The 22,005-nt window shown below is 47.5% G+C and overlaps 1 long non-coding RNA gene across 1 annotated transcript in view; it reads left to right on the top strand.

Moving 5' to 3' along the window:
- The first annotated feature begins 18,434 nt into the window (after positions 1-18,434).
- Positions 18,435-22,005, top strand: part of LOC309618198 — a 26,385-nt gene continuing 22,814 nt past the window's right edge. Inside the window, exon 1 of the long non-coding RNA XR_014238348.1 lies at positions 18,435-21,968. This is a non-coding gene — a long non-coding RNA (uncharacterized lncRNA). The remainder of the gene's footprint in view (positions 21,969-22,005) is intronic.

Here is a 22,005-nt window from a genome sequence, read left to right as displayed (position 1 = left end):
GGGACTGGCTCAGCAGCTTCCTGCTTCTCTGGGGAGAAAGTGGAGAGTAGGCTTCAGCCACAGGGAGGCTCCAGCAGGCATGGACGATGAAGGGAGGAGGGAATGGGAGTTGGGGTCGCTGCGAGAGAATAATCAAAATGGTAGACCATGGACTCCAAGGTGGTAGAGACAGAAGGGAAAGGGCAGGGGTGACGGCCAGTGAGAAAGTGGGAGAGTCCCTGGTTGGGGGTTTTAGACGGTGCCGGCCCGAGAGAAAGTGAGCTGGGAGGATGAGAGGTGTGGTCAGGGTGGAGACTTGGGGACCACACTGCCAGCAATGAGGACGAGGTCAAGGGGTGACTCTGGAAGTGGGCAGCTGGCGGAGTGGAGAGTGATGGCTGGAGGCCAGGAGGTCAGGGTGCTGAGGACCATCTGTGTGGATGTGGGAGTCACTGGGAACCAGGCCAGGCTGGGTGACAGGCATCGGGTCCCCCAGAGTGTTGGGGGTGGCTGGGAGGTGGTGGACGCCAGCACTGGCAGAGGCATGGCTGGTACAGCTGCAGTTGGTGTGTGTTCAGAGGGGCCAGGGGGTTGAAGGAGGAATGGTCTGGAAACTATAGGGAGAGAGGAGGACACACCCCTACACACACTTCCTGGCCCTGAGATGCCTCCTTTTGCAAGGACTGCTGGGAAGTCTCCACCCTGACCAGGAGGTTGGGGGGACACCCTGAGAACCCCGAGGCCCCCAGGAAGGGCTGTAAAAGGGTTGAGACAGAGGCCCGGACACGGAGATGGGCCAGGCTGAGGCCACCCTGGGTGAACTTCCCAACTAGCTGGAGTAGAAGGACAAACAGGCCAGCCGGGCAGGCCGGATGGGGACGGAGAGGGTGGAGGCCATGGGTCGTGGCGGCAGAGGGCGCTGTGGAGGAAGGAAGGTCCCAAAGAGGGCGAGAAGTTAACTAGCTTGTAGCCCAGGTTAACTATCCATTCTTTTGTAGAACTGCCTTGAACCCCCAAAACTGCCAGAACTGTGGCTTCTACCACTGGTCTTGCCAGGCCAGCAGTACTGGTCTTCCCCAGACCCCTTCCTCCTTCCCTCACTCTGGGGAGAGGGGTTCCCTCCTGGCCTGGGGCCCCGAGGCTGGGCAGACCCAGGTGAAAGTAGCTGAGGGACACAGGGAGGACAGGTCCCATCTCCTCACCGCTGCTCCTTTGCAGATAATCTCCGTGGGCACCAGAGAGGCACAGAAACTGCTCTTCAACCGTGAGGGGGTTTGGTGGGGAACCTGGGGTGCCAGATTAGCCACCAGGTCCCCTGGTCTCCCTGCTGTGTTTGCTGTGGAGAAAGCAGCTGCCTCTCAGAGGCCATGGCTACCTTATCCGTGTGTGTAGGGGGACCCCTTTGACACTACTGCCGCCTTTGTCTTGACAGGTCCACATGGAACTCCTGCTCTGGGAGGGAAATGAGAAGAAATTGGGCCTGTGAGCCACCATCTTGGTTGTCACAGAGCAGTAATCCTTACAGTGTATGGAGGGAGGCTGAGATTTCACAGACCAACAAGTGATCAGTGTGCCACAGCTAGGATGTGGGTACACATGGGGCTCTGGGAGCCCCCAGAAGGTGCCTCATCTGCTTGGAGTGTCAGAAGCACACAGGTTGGGAGTCTTCATGGAGCCTGGGCCAAGGGGGCTCAGGAAACCTGAATCTGCCTTTCTGGTCAGAGGGAACCCAACCGATGTCCTGGTGACAACTGATAACGGTAACAGTCCCAGCAATTGTCCCTTGAGCGTTAGTGACCTGCCAGGCATGAGCACTCGTCCATCCTCTCAAGTCACCCACCAACACCCGCAATGGGTAAGTCCCGTCATGGCGCCCATTTCACAGAGGAGGGAGCAGGACCTAGTCTGCAGCTGGTCTGGCCTCACAGTGACAGACACACCATCCATGCATCCATTCATTTACTTATTCAGTGAATGTTTATTGAGCACCTCCTAACAGTGCCAGGCACTGTTGTAAGTGCTGGAGATGCTGCAGATTACAACACAGGTAAACTCCTGTGAGCCCCCGCTTTCATAGAGAGAGAGCTAAGTAAGGAACAAAGAAATAAAGGAAACCGAGATTTGAGAGCTGGTGTGGTTTAACAGCCCAGACCAACGGTCCCTTCCAACCTGCTGATCATGAGCACGCTCTGCCTGGGCTGGAGCCCACAGGGAGGAGGGTGCTAGCTTAAGAGCTGGGAGCAGCACCCAGAGCCAGTATCTCTAATTGTGAGTCCGGGGGCGGGGGGGTTCTCTCCCCTTGAGCCCATTCATCTCTGGAGACCCTTGACATTGAGTTTCCGAGCTGTAAGCCCAGATTTGGGGCCAGTCAAGGTTCCACCTGTTAGTGGGTCCTGACTGAGGAGCTCCCAGCATCCCTGGCAGACACCTCTGGCTCATTCTTCTCTCTCTAAATGCAGCTCCCCTCACTGTCTGCAGTTGATACTGGTCAGCACAGACCTTGGCTGTGACTGTTGGCCAGACACCTATACATGGTCCGGACTTCTTCACAACATGGCAGCCTTGCACTGTTTACACGGCAGCTCGGGTCTCCAAAGGTGAGTATCCCTGGAGAACTTGAAGGAAGCTGCATTGTCCTTAAGACCTAGCCTTGGAAGTCACATCACATCACTTCTGCCATACCCTATTGTCACCATACTCTGTAAGTTTGGCTCTCCTCCAAGGGGAGGAGGCGTAGACCCCACTTCTTGATGGCCAAAGAATTTGTGGACACGTTTTAGAACTGCCACATACAGCTAGGAGTAGTGGCACCAGAAGGTGAATTTGGGATGTCTGATGGCAGAGTCTACACATTAGGCCATAGGACCTCACATGACTCCAGGCTGCCAAGAAAGAAAGAGAAGGGGCTTCACGAAGGCAGTAGATGTGGGCTTGGAGAGGAGACAGAGAGGAGTGACGCTAAGAAGGTGAAAGTTCTGTCCTGTCTACCCGCAGACATCCCAGCCCAGAGGATCAGGGACTGCTGGGCCGGTTGGATGGTTCCGGGGGCTCGGGGAGCCCCTTCTCCAGGGCAGGGGGCCTGAATCAGTACCTAGCATTGGGGAGAAAAGGGAGATGGGCTTCCTGCACTCAGTGAGCCTGGAACGGTCACGGGCCAAACTCCTCAGGGTTTTTTTAAGGAGCTGGTGAGGGAGCATTAGGGATGTCAGATCCCGCTGCCCAGATTGTAGTCACCACCATGAAATTTGGGAAGTGAAACTTATTCAAGGTCAACTTTCTCATCTGTTGTGTGAGGTTGGCTTTCAGTGGCTCCCCCGCTTGGAGCAGCAGGCAAAGGGCTGGGACCTGAAATGCACCGAAACTTGCCTGGGGGATGTGGGAGAAGGGGGGCCACAGCACCCAGGTGACCCCCGCGGGCATTCCCAGTTGGAGGCAGCGCAGTAAACTCACAGGGCCCTTTTCCTCTGACACCACAGTGGAGGGCGGGGGGTGGGGACAGGGGGTGGGTTCTGGCCTGACTGGGAGTCAGCCTGGGTTTTGGTGGCAGCTCCACCAGGAAAGATCTGTGTGACCTTCAGAAGTCACTTCCCTCTCGAGCGCTCAGTTTCCTCATCCATCAAATGTCAGGTCAGTTGATCTTTAAGACGCTCTCCTCTGGTGACATCACAAGCTGATTCTCCAGCCTCCACAGACCTTATTCACCACAAACCTGTTCTCTTAGCCCCCAGCCAGAGCCTGATGACTGGACAAACACACAGGAAGAAGACGTGCCTAAAGATAAGGACCTGGATTCAGCCCAGATCCACTTTGATCTCAGACTGGGTCCTCAGCTAAACCTGCCACCTCCCAACCTGCTGGGAAGATGGGGAGAGAGCGTGGATGGTCTAGGGTGTGTCCATCCGTGGGTCCCCTGCAGGAGCACGGATGGACACGTCAACCCTCCTTCCCCAGGGATCAAGAGCATCCTAGCTAAGCCCTTCTCCATTAGCACCACCATCCAGCCACCCACCAGGCAGGACACTGAGGGAAGAGATGGAAAAGTGTGAGGCTTGGGCACCCATCCCTGACCAGCTCAGGCCCCCACCACAGACAGTCCCTGCAGCTAGGACTCCTCAGGGCTTGTCGCAATGGTTATTAATCATTTTGGGTAATTGGTATTTAATATTCATCTTCCTTGCCAGACTGGAAGTTCCATGAGGACCAAGTCTGGTTTGATACTTTATCCCCAAAGCTTGGAACTGTGACTTGCATATAGTAGGTGCCCAATAAATAAAGTGAATGATTGAATGAATGAATACTTTTGAAGAGCTTTTAATCTAGTAAGGAAGATTAGGCACATACAAATACTATGATAAAAAGCCTTTCATAGTATTTATATATATATATATGTGTGTGTGTGTAACTGAATCACTTTGCTGTACAGCAGAAATTACCACAACATTGTAAATCAACTATACTTCAATAAATTTTTTAAAAAGCCTTCCATGTCGTTCAACATTTATTATTAATATACTAGCTAACATATAGGTGAAAGTTGCCAGATTCAGCAAATAAAAATACAGGACACCCAGTTACATTTGAATTTCAGGTAAACAGCGAATGATTTTTTAGCATAAGTATGTCCCACGCAATATGGGTGTCCTGCATTTTATCTGGCAGCCCTTCGCAAGACCACTCTCCAGTCCTCACGCCAACCCTACGGGATGGGTATTATTATTATATTCCTTTACGGAGGGAACTGAGGCACAGAAGGGATGCGTAACCTGCATGAGGTCACATAGCCAAAAAGTGACCAAACCAAAGCTAGGTCCTGATTAGTTGGAGCCTTGTGTCAGCCTGCTTAGTCTCTCTACTCTCTTGCTTCCCAACAAGTGCCCATAAGTGGTGGGCACTGGGACCCAACAGGGGAAGGTCCTTTGCCAAGTCGGACAGTAGGTTTTTGTTGGATGGACAAGAAAAGTTTTCCAGAGGAGGGACAGAAGGGGCGGGGGGACAGAGAGGGTGGCAGACTCTTGCAGGGACAGCATCTGGGAGAGACACCACCTCAGGCTTAGACCCAGCAGCCCATGCCCAGCTCTGCCTGACCACTCTGAGCCTTGACCCTGTTCAGTAAAATGGGCAAAGCACAGATCCACAGTCTCTTATCTAAAATCCTAGGGGCCAGATGGGTTTTGGAATTCAGAATTTTTCAGATTTTAGAAAGGAGGTTCAGCATGAAATGTGCATTATATAGCACCTCCAGGGGACCTGGGGCAGCATCCTGTAATCAGACATGTACATTTCTGTAGCCAAACGTCTGAGCATCTACATTCAGCGCGATAAAGACTATAACTTAGTTTCACGTCAGTTCAGCAGGTTTTGCCATCCATTTGGTTTTCAGGCATTTTTGGGCTCTGGAATTGGGGATAAGGGAGTGTGGATCCGTTCTCTCCAAGGCCGGTGGGTCGCTGCACAGAGAGGGCGCTTGTCCCCAGGCTTCCCTGCCCTCCTTCCCCCGCCTGCTGGGGACCGGGGAGGAGAGGGGGCTGGTTGGAGCGGAGGCGTCTAAGGAGTTTCCAAAGAGGAAAACCAACGGCTGCGGGGCCCCAGGACGAGGCCGGGCGTTCCCTGGCTGCCTGGGCCGTGAGTCACCGGGCCGCAGCAGGCAGCTCGAAGGAATGTGGCCCGGCCAATCGCCTGGCAGGGGGTGGGCGGCGGGCAGGCGAGGGCACGGCTGGGCTGCCGGTGACTAAGCAAGACCCTCCCTGCGGGCCCCTGCCGGACCCCCAGCGTCTGGCAGCTACCCTGCAAGGGGCGGGGAGGACGCGCCCCCTTGGACCCGGCTCGGTGCCCCCCCCACTCCTTCCGGCAGGCAAACGCGTCCCGGGAGGCCCAAGGGCTGCGCAGGGACCTTCGAAGGGGATGTGGGGAGAAATAGTACAACTTACATTTCTATTCACTTATATTTCATACTTTTACATTTTAATTTACTTTTTTTTCTTCAAATAAGTTGTACAAGTCACATGCTTTAGAAATGTAAATATACAAGGATCCCCAAGAGATAATCTGTACACCCGTATAGCAACATTATTCACAATAGCCAAAAGATGGAAACCAAGGCACCCGTGGAAGGATGAATGGATAAACAAAATGTGGTATATACAGACAATGGAATCTTATTCAGCCTTAAAAAGCAAGGAAATTCTGACACATGCTACAGCATGGATGAACCTTGAAGGCATTATGCGAATGGATAGAAACCAGGGACAAAAAGGCAGAGACTGTATGATTCCACTTATATAATGTACCTAGGGTGGCCAAATTCGCAGAGACAGCAAGCAGAATGGTGGTTGCCAGGGGCTGGGGGAGTTACTGATTAATGGGTACAGGGCTTCAGTTTTGCAAGATAAGAAGAGTTCTGGAGATGGATGGTGATGATGGTTGCACAACAGTATGAATGTACTTAATGCCATAGAACTGGACACTTAAAAACGGTTAAGATGGTAAATTTTGTGTTATGTGTATTTTGCCACAATTAAAAACAAAAAGAGGAAGAAACATGTAGAGGTACAAAAGTCACTCTCGCACTCCTGCCCAGCAGCCGTCCAATTCCTTCAACCAAAAAAACCCTAATGTTTTTAGTTTTTGTGTGTCCTTCCAAAGAGAGTCTGTGCATATACAAGATAATCCATATATACATGTCTATGTATAAACATTATATGTATAAAAATAAATATAAATATGTATGAAAGTATGTATATGCACACCTTTTATTTTTTTCCACATTTTTATTGAGATATAGTTGATGTACAATATTATATAAGTTACAGGTGTACAACATAGTGATTTACAATTTTTAAAGGTTATACTCCATTCATAGTTATTATAAAATATTGGCTCTATTTCCTGTGTTGTACAATAGATCCTTGTATCTTATTTATTTTATACAAAATAGTTTGTATCTCTTAATCCTCTGCCCCTATCTTGCCCTTCCTTGCTTCCCTCTCCCCACTGGTAACCACTAGTTTGTTCTCTATATCTGTGAGTCTGTTTCTTTTTTGTTATATTCACTAGTTTGTTTTGTTTTTTAGATTCCACATATAAGTGATATCATACAGTGTTTGTCTTTCTCTGTCTGACTTATTCCACTGAGTATAATACCCTCCCAGTCCATCCATGTTGTTGCAAATGGCAAAATTTCGTTCTTTTTTATGGTTGAGTAATATTCCATTGTGTATACATACCACATCTTCTTTATCCATTTATTTGCTGATGGGCACGTAGGTTGCTTCCATACCTGGGCAATTGTAAATAATGCTGCTATGAACACTGGGGTGCATGTATCTTTTCAAATTAGTGTTTTGGGGTTTTTGGGATATATACCCAGGAGTGGAATTGCTGGGTCATATGGTAGTTCTATTTTTAGTTTTTTGAGAAAACTCCATACTGTTTTCCATAGTAGCACACCTTTTCTTTTTTAAAAAATGCAAACAGCAGCATACTCTGTACCTTGATTTTTCCATTTAAAATACATCTTGCATGCAAACTGTTATATACAGAATGGATAAACAACAAGGTCCTACTGTGTAGCAGAGGGAACTATATTCAATATTCTGTGATAAACCATAATGGAAAAGAATATTTTATTTTTATTTATTTTTAAAATTTATTTATTTATTTTTGGCTGAGCTGGGTCTTCGTTGCTGCACGTGGGCTTTTTCTAGTTGCGGCGAGTGGGGGCTACTCTTCGTTGCGGTGCGTGGGCTTCTCATTGCAGTGGCTTCTCTTGTGGAGCACGGGCTCTAGGCGAGGGGGTTCAGTAGTTGTGGCTCGCGGGCTCTAGAGCTCAGGCTCAGTAGTTGTGGCGCATGGGCTTAGTTGCTCCATGGCATGTGGGATCTTCCCAGACCAGGGATCAAACCCCTGTCCCCTGCATTGGCAAGTGGATTCTTAATCACTGCGCCACCAGGGAAGTCCCGAAAAGAATATTTTAAAACAGAATAAATAGATATGGATAACTGAATCACTTTGCCATACAGCAGAAATTAACACAACATATATTTCAATTAAAAATTTTTTAAAATATTTCGATGCCTAAAGAATGTCCTCTTTTTTTAAAAAACAGCTATATTGAGATACAATTTACATAAAAATTCATCCATTGTAAGTATACTGTTTGATGATTTTTACTAAGCTTATAGAGTTGTGCAACTTTGACCACAATCCAGTTTTAGAATATTTCCATCATCCCCAAAGTTCCTTCGGGTCATTTACAGCTTAACCCTCACTCCCACCCCTAGTCCAGCCAACTGCTGATCTGCTTCCTGTCTCTAGGGATTTGCTTTCTCTGGAAATTTCATATAAATGGAATCATAGGATATGTAGTCTTTTGTGTCTAGCTTCTTTCACTGAGCATAATGTCCTTGAGGTTCATCCAAGTTTCAGCATGTTTAATTAGTTTGTTCCTGAGTAATAGCCATTGTATGGATATTTCACATTTTGTTTATCCATTCACCAGTTGATGGATATTAGGATGTTTCCAGGTTTTTCTATTATGAATAATGCTGCTTACAAACACATACAAGTCCTTGTGTGGACATATGTTTTTATTCCTCTTTGGCTGAAACCTAGGAGGATTGCTGAGTTGTGTGGTAAGTTTATGCTTAACTTTTTAAGAAACTGCTAAGCTGTTTTTCCAAAGTGACACACCATTTTACATTTCCATCAGTGATGGATGAAGGTTACAATTTCTCCACATCCTTGACAACACTTGCTATTATTTGTCTTTTTGAAGAAGGTCATGGCAAGAGGGAAGAGATATGGGAACATATTGTATATGTATAACTGATTCACTTTGTTATAAAGCAGAAGCTAACACACCATTGTAAGGCAATTATACTTCAATAAAGATGTTTAAAAAAAAAAAAAAAAAAAAAGAAGGTCATGGTAGAAGATGTGAAGGGTTACCTCATGTGGTTTTTTAATTTTGTTTTGGTTTTTGGTTTTTTTTTAAATAATTGACTTTTTTTTTTTGGCTGTGTCAGGTCTTAGTGCACTGCAGGATTTTCATTGAGGCATGCGGGATCTTTCCTTGTGGCCCAGGCTTCTCTCTAGTTGCGGTGTGCGGGTTTCTTTTTCTCTCTCTCTAGTTGTGGTGCACAGGCTCCAGGGCACGTGGGCTCTGTAGTTGTGGTACGCGGGGTCTAGTTGAGGTGTGCAAGCTCAGTAGCTGTGGCACATGGCCTTAGCTGCCCTGCGGCATGTGGGATCTCAGTTCCCTGACCAGGGATCTAACCCGCGTCCCCTGCATTGTAAGGCAGATTCTTTACCACTGGACCACCAGGGAAGTCCCCCTCATGTGGTTTTTAACTTGCATTTCCCTAATGTTAAATGAAATTGAGCACTTTCATATGCTGATTGGCCATTCATATCTCTTTATTTATTTATTTATTTATTTATTTATTTATGGCTGTGTTGGGTCTTCGCTTCTGTGCGAGGGCTTTCTCTAGTTGCGGCGAGCGGGGGCCACTCTTCATCGCGGTGCGCGGGCCTCTCACTGTCGCGGCCTCTCTTGTTGCGGAGCACAGGCTCCAGACGCGCAGGCTCAGCAGTTGTGACTCACGGGCCCAGCTGCTCCGTGGCATGTGGGATCTTCCCAGACCAGGGCTCGAACCCGTGTCCCCTGCATTGGCAGGCAGATTCCCAACCACTGCGCCACCTGGGAAGGCCCATATCTCTTTTTTTAATGAAATGTCCATTCAAATCTTTTGTTCATTTTTCAATTTAGTTACCTTATTATTGAGTTGTAAGAACTTATTCTTACATTCTTAGTAATCCGTTGTACGGATGAGCCATAATTTGTTTGTTTCCTATTGATAGTGCTTTAAATTTTTCATTTTATGTATATTTTATAGTGGGCATAATATATTAGTGTAATAGTATATATCACTGACATAAATAACTAAACAAATACATTTTGGGGATAGATCTTCAAATTATTTTACTGAGAAGGGAGCAGTAAAGCTTGGTGACCCCTGGCTTGAGCCTTCATCCCCCTTCTGCCCCCCCACCAGCCCCACCCCATCCTTCAGGCCTATTCCAGCCATCCTGAGATTTGTAGAAATCCTGTGAAAAGCTTGCTCCTCTGGCAGCCCTGGGACCCCAAAGAGCCTGACCGGTATCCCCTAACCAATGGGGTAAACGAGGCTCCGAGGGTGACCACCTGGAGCGTATGGGCACAGTCTGACTTTCCAGGGTTCTCTGCCATGACCCAGGGCCCACACTTCCCTTAATTTGGGGATCTCCAGGAAGGATGACCCAGTGATATTCATGTTGGGGTTCCCTGAGCCCAGCAGGGCAAGGAGAGTTCAAAGTCCAGGAACGTGGTCTGGGGCTGGGGCTGCCCTTGGCCCCTGTGCTCTGTCCCGGCCTCCCTTCCCCCGCATCTGCTCAGCCTGATGACACGGCCTCACGCACAGGCTCAGCTCAGAGTGCTCCAAGGGACGGGACTCTGCTGGTCATTTCCTTCCTCCTTGATTGGTTCTTTCATCTCCTTCATCAACTTCATCATCATCATTGTCACCATTTATTGCAGACCCTGTGCCTGTATGTGACATACAGGATCCCATTTAATCCTCCCGTCAATCTTGTGAGATGGAGCTTATTCGTTCCGTTTTGCAGAAAAGGAAACGGAGGCTCAGGGAGGTTACATGACTTGTCCCTAGGGACAAAGGAGGAATTCAAACACAGGTTTGACCAACTCCAAATCCCACCTTTGACTGGATGCTGGAGAGCCTGAGGGTCCCCACAGACCCTGCCCAGCCTCCACCCAGCCTCCGGCTCAGCCTACAGAGTGGGAGAGGGGAGGTTAAGCCCAGAGTAGGGGGGATGTCAGGGATACTCAAGCCTTCTGTACTTTGGCAGGAGAAAGCTAAACTCTGTAATCACACTTTGTGCTTTCACTTTCCTTCTGTCTCTCAGTAAGCATTTCTACTGGAAAACTCCAGCCCTGTCTGAGCTGAACTGAAGGGAGAGGGACCTGTGGGCACCAAGGGCAGCCCAGGGTGGAAGGGGCAGGAGTGGAGCAGAGGGTCAGGGCCCCCGTGGCTGATGCTTTCAGCTCCCAGGAGCTCAGATCTGATGACCCCAGCCTTGGCTCCTGAACCATCCATGAATGCCTCCCAAATTCAATCCACACCCCTTAGCCTGGCACTCAAAGCCTTTCCCTCATCCAGCTTCAGTTCTTGCTCCTCTCTGTGCTTGCCTTCAGGAATTTGCTCGCATTGTCCCCTCTGCCCAGAATGCCTTTTCCTCCCCTTCCCCCCAGATCCAACACTCAAACTCTGGTTGTCCTTCAAGGCCCAGCCTAGATGCATCCTCCTCCATGACGCCTTCCTTGATCCCCTTAACTACAAATGACATCTCCCTCTCTGAATTCCCACAGCCCTTGGTTCATACCTCTCTGAGGGCATATTCCATCATCCTACCAGCAGTATTGATTGTTATCCTACTCAGCATCTGTCTTCCTTCAGATCATAACACCCTAATCTTCCTTGGGAAATCATGTATCCCCCAACTTCAATCGTGTGGTCCAGAAAAAGCTGACTTCACCCCCAGGATCAAGGGAGGAGCCAGAGCATTTCATCTTCTCTAACCACCCTCATCCCCACCACCGACCAGTACAGAGATTGGTTCAGGGATGGGCCTGTGACCCAGTCAGAGTCAGTTAAATAAGGGCTTTTCTGGTGTGACCAGGGAGTAGACAGATTCTTTCAGGTGAGACTGATTATCACAGGATATGGTCCTAAGAGTGTGAGCATCTCCAGGAATGAAGCCAAGACAGAGAAGAGCAGAGCCATGCAGATTTCATGTAACATGTTATAAGGACCTGGATCCAGCCAAGCCTGAAGCTGCAATCCCTTCAGACATGAGGACAAAATATTCCCTTTTTGAGATTGGTTCAGTTTGGATAACTCAAAGCATGGGCTTAGGGCACTAGCTAACTTAGGGGACCAACAGAGGAAGAAAGGAAAAGATTTCAGCTTTGATAAACGTATTTAGAATTTTGCAATCAGAAAATCTAAAGAGTCAATGTTAATTTTGGCATACACACACACCACACACGTATTCCAAAAAATAACACTTTAGAAAATAACATTTGAAAAGGAATTACTTTCAGAAGTGAGAAGCACACAGTCTTTTCTCTCTAGAGGTCATATTACTTGCAACTGAAAAATCCCAGACTGATTTACTCCCTGTGCTCTGGTTTTCTGTAGCTAATGTCCTATTTGAGCCTATGGGATGGAAGTTCCTGGAAGGCAGGGGCGAGGACCTCTTGCCTTTGTGCTCTCACAGCACCAAACACAGGGCCAGGCCTACAGAGATGCTCAGAGATGAGTGTTTGAGAACTGCCTGGATGAGGAGTGAACACTCTCACTGTCCCGGCTGTCTCCACTCCAGCCAGGAGCCAGCCCAATGCCCTGAAGCCCCCACTTTCTCCCCAGGTATGAACTAAAAGCAGGCAGCCCTGCCCTGAGCTTCCTGCCCGCCACACCCAGCCAGTGGTTCCCGGTGAGTAGGGGCCAGAAGACGGTGATTGCCCTGATTGCAAGAGCTCTGCATCCCCAGGGATACATCTGAAAGACAATGTGAGGCTCAGAGAAACTTCCAGGCACTTTGGCCAGCATCTGGAGGGCAGCCAGTGGTGTCTGGGCCTTTGCTTCTGGAAGCCATCTGCTGGGGGTGGAGACAGGGGCACTGTGCCAAAGATGAGCAGCTTTGGAAACCAGCAACAGGGAGAAGCCTGATGCCAGGCAGAGGAGGAACCAGAGCAAGAGGCCAGGCCTGGGGGTCCCTGCTGCTCAGGGGGCTCAGGAAGACCCTCAGTATTCTCCCATCTGCTTCTGGAAGCTTGTCTTTGGGCAGTCATTCTTACTCTGGGCACAATACAGTTCACAAAACAAAGTATCTTAGGGACACTATGTTGTCAATAGAAAACGGGGTGAAACAGTGATATATTTGGTGTCCTGTCTGGTGTACTAGTCAGGAGAGGCTATGACATGCTGCGGTAACCAATTAATCTCCAAATCTCAGTGGCTTAACACAACAGAGGCGTATTTCTTGTACACACGAAGCAGCTGCAGGTAGGACAGCTGTCTTTTGTACGACAACCAGTGATCCAGGCTGCTTCCTCCTAGTGGCTCCTGCATTTCAAGCTATGGCCGCTATAGTCACCACTAAAGGAAAAGAGAGAACAGGAGGGTCAGACACCAGGACTTAATGCCTTGGTCTAGAAATGACACGCATCACTTCCATTCACAGCCTGTTGATCAGAGTTAGTCACATGGCCCCAACCTGACTGCAAGGAAGGCTGGGAAGTGTGGAGGAGCACATGGCTATTCAATGAGCATTAAGTGCCTCTGCCTCGCTGGGTGTCCCAGGAGACAGAGGCACAGAGGAATTCACAGACTGTGAAGTTGTTTACTTAGGTTTCAGCCCAACTGTTCTATTCACTAGCTATGTGACCTTAGGAAAGTTCATTTCTCTGAGCTTTGCTTTCCTTGTCTACAAAATGGGGATAAAATAAGAGTCCTTGCCTCATTAGATCGTTGGGAAGATCAATAGACAAGTCTTAGTGCTTCGCTATGCCTGGCATATGGTAAGCACTAATGAATGACACTACTTGGGGGGAATTCCCTGGCAGTCCAGTGGTTAGGACTCAGCGCTTTCACTCCCGTGGGCCCAGGTTCGATTCCTGGTCAGGGAATTAAGGTCCCACAAGCCTCGTGGCATGGCCTAAACAAACAAACAAACAAATAAGTAAGTAAATGACACTATTTAATTAGTCTCATTTTGTTTAGAAAAATTTGAAGATGCCCAACATATGATGATTGAAAAATATAAAAAATATAGCTGAGACGTCATCAAAGCTTGCATCAGGCCTGACACCTCCCTTTCCCCAGCTGGCCCCTTTCTCCACTCAGTCCAGGGTCCCCATGCTCTCCTTCGCTCCCCTCTAGAAGAACCTATAAGGACCTATAGGGTGTGAGAATTCTGCCCCCTTTCCCAGGGGTACGCATATCTGAAGCCTCAATGTTGGTTGCGGGCAGAAAGTCTTGGTCTTCAGTTGAAGGAATTCCAAACCTTAGGAGCAGGTGAGAAAGGGGGAGATGTGCCCCTAAATGTTGCTCCTGCTCATGTTTATGGCAAACAGGGTCCCCAGAGAATGGAAGACTTCAGTGTGGATATTAAAGTCCCTGAAAAGCTTCGTGGAGGAGGTCAGATATAGGCAAGTGTCTTAGAAACAGGGGGACCTTGGGGTAGCTGAGTGAGGTGGAAAGCAACGTCAGAGACAGAGGAAGCTGTGAGGAACCCAGCTTGGGGATGGGGTGGGGGACAACCCTTCACATACAAACAGCCCTCTACAGTTTACAAAGCAAGGTCACAAAACTGGTTAAAATGCAGTGGGACTCAGTGGCAGGGCCAGCAAAATTCAAGCTCTCCCAGTGTCACTTTGTCACCGGGAAACAGCTGCGGAGCCAGGGACCACATTTCCCAGGCTCCCTTGCATCTAAATGTGGCCCCATGACAAATTCTTGCCAATAGAATCAAGGCTTTTGAGAAGCGGTTATGCCTCTTTCCTTCCAACTAGATGGGTGCCAAGGATGACAGCTAGACCAGGGGATGGTAGAGCCTCAAATATGCAAAAATCCTGGTCTCTAAATCGCCGCGTGGAAGAAATGCAAACTAGGAACAGTTGCTATAAACTGGTGCACGAGTGAGAAAGAAACATACTATCTGTGGGGGGTTACTTGTTACAGCAACTAGCACTGTCTTAAAGCATGGTAAGTATACCTTTCTTTGAAGGGGGTTTGGGAGCATTGTGGGGAGTACAGAGGGGTGACAGTCCCCTCCTCAGCACTGCCACTGTCCCCCCACCAACAGCTCTTTTGCCTTGCAACAGGGCAGCTCCCCGTGCCTTCCTCTCCTCCCTTCCTCCCCTCCCACGCCCTTCCCCATGAAACAGACAAGACCCAGGATGGGTGGAGTTTGGGCTTGCCCAGTTTTCTCCTCAAAAATCGTTCCTCAGAGCGTGAGTTGGAAGTTTTGGCCCTTGTGAGAGGTTTGGGCAGCTGACTCTGTAACTGGGTGGGGCGAGATGAAGAAACGGGGCTGGAAAATCCATCGAGGGTGGCAGTCAGTGGGGGCCCTGGGAAAGCCAGCCCAGGAGTTCGGCTATCTTGAGCAGATTAAATCCCAGGTATTTCAGCCTCTCTCTCCTCCCTGCAGGCTGGGCCAGCAAAGGACCAGAGGCTGTGGCAGCTTCTCATAGAGTGGGCAGAATATGCCACCTATACCACTGACGCCAGCTTACCTGTCCACAGAGGACCACACTCATCCCAGGCCATGGTGGCAGCAGCCCCACCAGAGGGCTAGTTGAATGATGTGGCCCAGAAGGTTGGGGAGGAGGGACACGAGAGCACTTTCCCAAGGCCCCTTGGCACTTCCCTGCCTTCCCTTCCCAGGAGGGTGTTAAGGAAGAACATCCCTTCTCAGGAACAGGATAGAGAAAGGAAGTCAGTCTTGCACACTATATTGTGCCTCTTTCTCCCTCCCATCACATGGCCACAATATTCTTAACCTTCCTAGACCCTCTACAATTGCCTGTAAATAAATGGCACCTCCCCACTCCCACTTCCCAAACCTAGGATCTCCTGATGGGCTGTCTTTTCTGTCACTGTTCTGGCATTCAGCTCTGCTGCCAACAATAGAAAATGAAATTTGAAAATTTTCCATTTGCAATAACATTTTTTAAAACAACATGAAATACTTAGGAAAAAAGTTCACAAATTATGTGTAAGACCTCTGCACTGAAGACTACAAAGTATCCCTGAGAGAAATTCCAGAAGACCTAAAGAAATGGAGAGATATGTTCATGGATTGGAAGACTCAATATTTTTGTGATGTCAGTTCTCTCCAAAACGATTTTTAGATGCAACTCAATTTCAATCATAATCCCAGCAGACCCTTTTGTAGAAATTGACATGTTGATTCTAAAATTTTTATGGAAATGCAAAGGATCTAGAAATCCAAAGCACCGTGAAAAAGAAGAACAAAATGGAGAATTTATCCTACCTGTCATCATGACTTATAAGGCTACAGTAATTGAGATATTGCAGCACTGTCATAAGGATAAATGACAATGGAATAGAAGAGAAACCAGAAATAAACCCACAATTAAACAGTCATTTGATTTTTTCATAAAGTCACCAAAGCAGGGACTTCCCTGGTTGCGCAGTGGTTAAGAATCCCCCTGCCAATGTAGATAACACGGGTTCGAGCCCTGGTCCAGGAAGATCCCACATGCCGCGGAGCAACTAAGCCTGTGCACCACAACTACTGAGCCTGCACTCTAGAGCCCACGAGCCACAACTACTGAGCCCACACACCACAACTACTGAAGCCCGCGCACCTAGCGCCTGTGCTCCACAACAAGAGAAGCCACTGCAATGAGAAGCCCACGCACCACAATGAAGAGTAGCCTCCGCTCACCACAACTAAAGAAAGCCTGCATGCAGCAATGAAGACCCAACACAGCCAAAAATAAATAAATAAAATAACAAACAAATTTATTTTAAAAATACACTATTAGGTGTAGTATAGACAAGCCTTAGGTTGTGAGAAAATATTTGCAAAATATATCTGACAAAGGACTTGTATGCAGAATATATAAATAATCCCTACAACTCAATAATAATAAATAAGAAGAACCCAATGTTTTAAATAGACAAAAGATTTAAATAAAAACTTCACAAAGGAAGATATACAGATGGCCAAGAAGCACATGAAAAACTGCTTAACATCATTAATCATCAGGAAAATACAAAATAAAACCCACAACAAGACACCAATATACACCTACCAGAACAACTAAAATTAAAGACCGACAAGATCAAATGTTGGCAAAGATGTGGAGCAATCAGAACTCTCATACATTGTTGGTAAGAATGTAAAATGGGGGCTTCCCTGGTGGTGCAGTGGTTGAGAATCCACCTGCCAATGCAGGGGACACGGGTTCGAGCCCTGGTCTGGGAAGATCCCACATGCCGCGGAGCAGCTGGGCCCGTGAGCCACAATTACTGAGTGTGCGCGTCTGGAGCCTGTGCTCCGCAACAAGAGAGGCCTTGATGGTGAGAGGCCCGCGCACCGCGATGAAGAGTGGCCCCCGCTCGCCACAACTAGAGAAAGCCCTCGCACAGAAACGAAGACCCAACACAGCCATAAATATATAAAATAAATTTTAAAAAAAACCACTTTGGATAAAGATCTGGTAGTTTCTTAAAACAAAAGCCACCTATGATCCAGCAATTTCACTTCTAGCTACTTACCTAAGAGAAAGGACAGTATATGTCCTCAAAAAGACTCATACAAGAATGTTCATAGCCACTTTATTCATAATCTCTAAAAACTAGAAACAGCTCCAGTGACTATCAACAGAAGAATAAATAATTCTTCTGGTATAATCATACAATGGGACATTACTTAGCAATAAAAAGGAATTAACTACCAATACATGCAACATCATGAATGAATCGCCCATTATGCCAAGAGAAAAAAATTAGACACAGAAGAGTACATGTAGTATGATTTGATTTCTATGAAGTCCTAGAACAGGCAAAACGAATCTATGGTGAAAATATCGGAATAGTGGCTGCCTGGGTCGGGGGAGGAAGGGACTGACTAGGAAGGAGCATGGGGGACCTCCTGAGGTGATGGTAATGTACTATACATTTAAAAAATTTTTTTATTTATTATTTATTTTTGGCTGTGTTGGTTCTTCATTTCTGTGTGAGGACTTTCTCTAGTTGCGGCAAGCGGGGGCCACTCTTCATCACGGTGCTCGGGCCTCTCACTATCGTGGCCTCTCTTGTTGTGGAGCACAGACTCCAGACGCGCAGGCTCAGTAGTTGTGGCTCACGGGCCTAGTTGCTCCGCGGCATGTGGGATCTTCCCAGACCAGGGCTCGAACCCGTGTCCCCTGCATTGGCAGGCAGACTCCCAACCACTGCGCCACCAGGGAAGCCCTATGTACTATACCTTGATGGAGGTTTGAATTATATAGGTACAGGCACCTGTCAAAATTCACCTAATGTATAATTAAGATCTGTGCCTTTCTTGTATGTAAATTGTACCTGAACAGGATAAACAAATATTGAACTTTAGTTAATTATATACCTCCAGAAGAGTTTAGGGGTAAAATATGCTAATGTCTGCAATTTTCTTTGAAATGGTTCAAAAATTCTTTTTGTTTGGTTTTTTTTTTAGTTTTTTGTTTTTGTTTTTGTTTTTGTTTTGCCACACTGTGTGGCTTACAGGATCTTAGTTCCCTGACCAGGGATTGAACCCAGGCCTTTGGCAGTGAAAGCACTGAGTCCTAACCACTGGACCTCCAGGGAACTCCCTCAAAGATTTTTTTTTTTTTTTAAAGTATTTGTTTATTTATTTATTATTATGGCTGTGTTGGGTCTTCGTTTCTGTGCGAGGGCTTTCTCTAGTTGCGGCGAGCGGGGGCCACTCTTCATCGCGGTGCGCGGGCCTCTCACTATCGCGGCCTTTCGTTGCGGAGCACACGCTCCAGACGCGCAGGCTCAGTAATTGCGGCTCACGGGCCCGGTTGCTCCGCGGCACGTGGGATCTTCCCAGACCAGGGCTCGAACCCGTGTCGCCTGCATTGGCAGGCGGATTCTCAACCACTGCGCCACCAGGGAAGCCCCTCAAAGATTTTTTTAAATGGAGGTATAGGTGAATGGATGGGTGGGTGGGTGGATGGATGGATGGATGGGGAAAGAAAGAGAGATGCATAGACATGTGATTAAGCAGAACAAAATCTTAATTGTAGAACCTCAGTGGTAGGTATGTGAGTGCTCAAATGCAATTCTTTTTTAAATTTTCTGTATGTTTGAAATTTTTCATAATAAAATGTTTTGGAAAAAAGGGCAAAACAAACAAATCTTCATCAACACAGTCTGGACTAATTTCTCTCCTTCTATGAGACCATTGAGACTATCCCATCAGGCCCCACACCCTTGTTCACATCGCTCGCTGCAAGTCATTGTTGATCCCTCGTCACTCAGACACTCATTCCAAGCTACCCAATCCCTCTCCTTCCCTTTCCAAACCCTCCCCCTGGGCTCTCTGGAACTCCCACTCTACCTCTTCTGGAAATTTCCCCTACCTCCTGACCCTAATGGAAACCAAGCTCTCCCCTGAGACACTGCCTCCTGCTCAAGAGGAAGCTATTTTTTCTCTCATATTCCAAGTACCTCAGAGCCGGGGGTGGGGCAGGTGTTTTTCTTACTCCCCACAGCTCCTTCAAAGTCATTTCTCTTCCTTCCTCCATTAAAAACTCTAGTTCCTTCGAAGTCCGCACCAACTGGCTAAACCTCCATGCCGCCTCCTGACCAGCCTCCTAATTCACTGGGAACTTTCGCTCCAGGCACGGTCCGCGCGTCACTCCCACACCCCGTCGATATTCTTGTGACCTCGCCGTCCACAGGGATGACTTTTCAAGATGCTGGCCTCTCAGTTACTTGACCTCCTCACCTCCAAAGCTATTTTCCTTCACACCATCTCAGCCACCCATTGCCCTAGAACGTGCTAGACTTTGTCCCACCCTCAGATAGCATCCCCCTTCCCTCCAGCTCTCTCTCTCACTGCACCAGTGCTCCAACATCTCCAATCCAATCACCCCATCATTTTTCCCCACAGCCTCCTTTCTTATTTCCTTCCTTTCTTCCCACCAAAATATCCTGTCTCCTTTTCCTGCTTTAGTTTTCCCTGTAGCATTTACTACCTTCTAACATCAGTAAAACCTACTTATTCATTTTATTAGTTGACTCCACCCAGGAGAATGTATGAGCCATGAGGTGTTGTCGTCTGTTTAATCACTGCTGTAACCTAGAACAGTGCTATGACACTCAGTAGGTGCTCAGTAAATGCTTGTAAAAAGAAAGGAAAAAATAAAGAAATAAAGAGGGCCAAGGGGGAGACAGCTTCAATTAGAAAATAGAAGCAATCCCTCAGGAGCACCCTCACCTTCCCATGTCCCCATCTGTACCATGTTCTCCTACTCCTTGTGACAACTGGAAGAGCATCCCTGCTCCTCTCCAAGACCATTCCCTCCACATGGGCTCTAGATGCCATCTCTTCTCACCTTCTCAAGAACCGGACTCCTGAGCTGTTCTACCCCCTCTGCCATCTCTAAATTCTCCTTCTGAATGAGATTATTTCACTTGCCTCTACTGTCTCCCATCTCTTCAAATTCATCTTTTGACCTCATATGCACATCCAACTTCTGTGCCATTCATTTCTTTGCTCCTTCTGCCTCAATTCCCATTCATTCTCAACCCACTTCAGCAGCCATCTCAGCCCAGGAAGTGAAGCTTGGGATGGGAAATCATGTGCCAGGACAAAATGGAAAAACATAAAAGAGCCTGGGTTCCCAGTGACTCTGAGGAAAGACGGTACCAGCCCTGGAGTACCCCCCTCCAGGCTTCTATTTTTTTTTTTTAATTTTTTTTGGCTGTGTTGGGTCTTCGTTGCTGCCTGCAGGCTTTCTCTAGTTGCAGCGAGCGGGGGCTACTCTTCATTGCAGTGCTCGGCCTTCTCATTGTGGTGGCTTCTCTTGTTGCAGAGCACGGGCTCTAGGCGCGTGGGCTTCAGTAGTTGCAGCACACGACCTCAGTAGTTGTGGCTCGCAGGCTTAGTTTCTCCGCAGCATGTGGGATCTTCCCGGACCAGGGCTCAAACCCATGTTCCCTGCATTGGCAGGCGGATTCTTAACAACTGCGCCGCCAGGGAAGTCCCTCCAGGCTTCTATTTAGTGTGAGCGAAATAAATTCTGTCTTGTTTAAGCCATTGGTATTTTGGGTTTTTCTCTTGTATCAACGAAGTGAATCCTAAATGATAGGTCTTATCTCTCCTATGATTCTGCGAAAAATGGAAGGCAATGGCTATATTTCTTTTCTTCAAAGTGCTCTGCAGAACGTAGATTCTAAATAAATGCTTCTTGGGGTAAATGAGATCTGGAAAATTAGGCAGAGGCATCAAAACAGAGGACCACGTGGAGCACCAGCCTAGGGTTTGCAACCAGGGTTCCTCTGCTAGGTCCACAAGTTTGTGGTCAAGGGGGCTGTTGAGCGAGGCAAGGGAAAACATACTGAGGAAGTAAGAGGAAGCGAGAGGCTGAAAGTAATGAATGATTCATACTCGGTTTCGTTCTGTTTGTGTCTAAGCTGATGAACTTTATCAGTCAGAGGGTGCAATGAAGTTCCACTTCTAGGTTTCTTTTCTTTCTGTAACAGCTTTATTGAGATATAATTCACATACCATACTATTCACCCATTTAGAGTGTACAACTCAGTGGTTTTCAGTATATTCACAGACTTGTGCAACCATCACCACAGTCAATTTTAGAATATTTTCATCACCTCAAGAAGAAACCCCATACCCTTTAGCCGTTGTTCCCCATTCCTCCACCCCACCCCAACCCTAAGCAACAACTAATCTATTTTCTGTCTCTATAGATTTGCTTATCCTGGACATTTCATATAAATGGGATCATACAATATGTGACATTTTGTGTCTGGCTCCCTTCCCTTAGCATAATGTTTTCAAGGTTCATCCATCTTGTAGCATCAATCAGTACTTCATTCCTTTTTATTACTGAATAATATTCCATTGTAAAGTCCATTGTATGGATATGCCACATTTTATTTATCCATTCATTAGTTGACGGACATTGGGTTGTTTCCACTTTGGGGTTATTATGAATAATACTTCTATGAACATTCATTCGAGTTTTTGTGTGAATGTATGTTTTTAATTCTCTTGGGTACATACCTAGAAGTGGAATTGCTGGATCATATGGTAACCCTGTGTTTAACCTTTTGAGGAACTCACCCCTCTGGCCTACAGCTGCTTGTGCTTGTGCTGCCCCCAGTCAGAGGTCTGTCGGGGCCTCCATTAGGGTTAGATGAGTTTTCAGTT

Source organism: Balaenoptera borealis, assembly GCF_965194805.1.
Source record: "Balaenoptera borealis genome assembly, chromosome: 20".
NCBI classification, from domain to species: Eukaryota; Metazoa; Chordata; class Mammalia; order Artiodactyla; family Balaenopteridae; genus Balaenoptera; species Balaenoptera borealis.
The sequence above is the reverse complement of the archived record's forward strand: the minus strand, read 5'-3'. Positions and strand labels throughout refer to the sequence as shown.